Here is a 3172-nt window from a genome sequence, read left to right on the forward strand (position 1 = left end):
CATTACAGTCCAGTTAAGCAGCTGCTGAATAAGCCAATGAGAGCCTTGTTGAAAAAATGGTTGCTCAGCCTGTTAGAAATAGCAACTAAAATTCCCACCCTCAAATCACACCCTACCGTTTTCCTTTTGAAAAAAAAAAAACAAAAAAACAGAAGATATTAAAGTATGTAGCCCTAGATATATGATGCTAATTAAAATATAGGATGGTCATGACTAATATATTTTGACTGTATCTTTACTCGATTAGAGCTGATTTGGCATTATATAACAATAACTATTAACAGCAACAAAAATAAGAACAACAATAGAAACTCATAAATACAGGCAGATGTTGTTATCAGGGTCATTCTATTCAACTTCACCTGTTTGTTTTCAGGTGTAACACTCTAGTGAGCAAGGTAAGCATTCTTTATTTTTTTATCGGAGCAGGTGCTACATTTTTTTTTTTTTTTTCATTGTGAACTGTCTTTTAAGACAACTGGCTTTCCACCTGCCACTGGTATCATATTGTTGTTTGAAGTACGTTATCCTTTACAATGTGTCTCTGCTAAGTAAGAAAAAAAGGAACAAAGCAAAAATAGGCACCACTCCCTCTTCATGGTTGAGGAGCTGACAAAAAAAAAAAAAAATCTTAAATGATGTAATTGCTTTGCAAAGTTGGTGAAATCTTGAAATTTGTAGAACCATACTACCTATAGTTATAATACTGAAAGATAACTGATAAACTACAGATGATGTGGAGGCAAGGCTGTGTGGTAAGAAGTTTGCTTCCTGACCACATGGTTCTAGGTTTAGTCCCACTGTGTGGCATACTGGGCAAGTGTCTTCCACTATAGCCTTGGGCTGACCAAACCCTTGTGGATGGATTTGGTACACAGAAACTGAAAGAAGCCTATTGTGTGTGTGTATATATATATATATATATATATATATATATATATATATATGAATAGAAAATGGAGACATACAATTGTCAGTTCAAAAATTAAAATTTATTAACATAATATTATATTATATGATATTGTTATGATAATATAATACAATATAATAAATAATAAATATTAAATACAAATTACATACAATTGTTTTGATTCTTACCAATAACGGAATTATAAAAATCCATTTTTTGTGGGTAAGAATCTCTTCAGTGTAATTTTTGATATATGAGGATTCACAGAACCAAGAAAAGACTGAATTTAAATATATTTAGGTTTTCTAGCCTAAGCGTCAATAATTAAAAACAAAAACAAAGATAAAAAAAAATAAAATAAAATGTGTGCATGTCTTTGTGTCTGTGTTTCTCCCCCATTACCATTTGACAACCGGTGTTGGTGTTTTTACATCCACATAGCTTTGCAGTTTGGCAAAAAAAATCAATAGAATAAACACTAGGCTTTGAATAAATGTACTAGGGTTGATTCATTCATTGAACTAAAAACTCTTCAGGACAGTATCCAAGCATGGACGCAGTCTAATGAATGAAATAAGTAAAAGATAAAAGATGACAGAAATGGCACCAAACATCAAAAATTCAGTATTTCAGGCCCTGCGCTTAGTAGAAAAGAATATGTATGTTTCAGGTCTGCACAATATGAAATAGGAAATCTCTCCATTAGAGGTCTTAATTCCACTTATGTGGATACTCTAACGATGACCTGAAGTAATTTCTTATATTTGATTTGAGTCGAAAATTCTGGTACTGCTTCTTAGCATAACACAAAATATATATATATATAAATCACCTACATAAAAAAAAGAAAAAATTCATCAATAATTCATAAATCAAATTGTGATCATGCTATATAACTATTAAACCTAAAGTCTTGCATCTCTGTCAAGTTTATCATAAATCCTTCAGAACTTTCCTCTATCATTTGATTGTACTGAGACTCAGTATCCAGATTCAGCCTACTTCCTATCAATATATCAATCAAGGCCACTTCCCAGAGGGGAAATGGGATTGTGTATATTTTATTACTAATTGGATCTTTGACCTTTGCTTTGATGACCTTTAAACCTTTGGAATCTAGACCATTCTTCCATGTTTGAAATATTTCTGCTATGTGAACCAGGTCATCAGTATATAAAATTTCTCAAGAACTTCCAATCCTGGATTCCTGTGTGGTGGTGACCTCAAGAAATACAATAATTCTTTCTATTATAGGCAGAAAGCTTGAAATTTTAGGCTGGTGGAGGTGGTGATGGGGCTAGTGGATTACATCAACCCAAGGGTTCAAGTACTACTTATTTTATCAGCCCCAAAATGTCAGCCTCAGTAGTATTTGATCTCAGAACATAGCAATATGTGAAATACCACCAAGCATTTCATCCAGCATCCTGACGACTCTGCCAGCTCACTGCCTTAACAATAATAATCCTTTCTATTGAAGGCACGAAGCCTAAAATTTGGAGGGAGAGGACTAGTCGATTACAACAACCCCAGTGTATTTCTGGTACTTAATTTATCGACCCTGAAAGGATGAAAAGCATTTGAGAACTCAGAACATAAAAACAGAAGAAATGCTGCCAAGCATTTTGTCCAGTATGGTAACAACTTTGCCAGCTCATCATTTTACTAAGAAGTAAAATGATAGAAAGGAATGGCGGATGGAAGCATGTTGAATATCTACCTCTACACTAAATTTCTCACTGAACTAGCTGCCAGACCTAACTTTGACTTCTGCACATTTATGCACTCTTCAACAGTTAACATGGTTCATTCATTTACATTTAGTTTCCTTATAGGTGCAGGCATGGTTGTGTGGTAAGAAGGTTGCTTCCCAACCACATGGTTCTGGATCCAGTCCCACAGTGTGGCACCTTGGGCAAGTGTCTTCTCTTATTTTCTCGGGCCAACCAAAGCTTTGTGAGTGGATTTGGTTGACAGAAACTGAAAGAAGCGCAAGGCGGCGAGCTAGCAGAAATGTTAGCACACCGGGCGAAATGCTTAGCGGTATTTCGTCTGCCGTTACGTGTTCTGAGTTCAAATTCCGCCGAGGTCGACTTTGCCTTTCATCCTTTCGGGGTCGATAAATTAAGTACCAGTCACACACTGGGGTCGATGTAATCGACTTAATCCCTTTGTCTGTCCTTGTTTGTCCCCTCTATGTTTAGCCCCTTGTGGGCAATAAAGAAATAAGAAACTGAAAGAAGCCCATCTTATATATATATA

General features: G+C 35.2%; 1 protein-coding gene across 7 annotated transcripts in view; it reads right to left on the reverse strand.

Annotated features, from left to right (window-relative positions):
* Positions 1-3172, reverse strand: part of LOC106869733 (zinc transporter ZIP11) — a 172182-nt gene that overhangs the window by 32448 nt on the left and 136562 nt on the right. The window contains exon 11 of one of the 7 annotated variants that reach the window (XM_052976848.1): positions 369-609. The exons of 5 other annotated variants lie outside the window; for them this stretch is intronic. The gene's annotated coding sequence lies outside the window, so the exon portion shown is untranslated. Of the gene's footprint in view, positions 1-368; positions 610-1137; positions 1743-3172 lie in introns of those variants that run through there. One more of the 7 variants, XM_052976852.1, reaches the window with a different exon arrangement.

This window comes from Octopus bimaculoides, chromosome 2, assembly GCF_001194135.2.
Source record: "Octopus bimaculoides isolate UCB-OBI-ISO-001 chromosome 2, ASM119413v2, whole genome shotgun sequence".
Taxonomy (NCBI): Eukaryota; Metazoa; Mollusca; class Cephalopoda; order Octopoda; family Octopodidae; genus Octopus; species Octopus bimaculoides.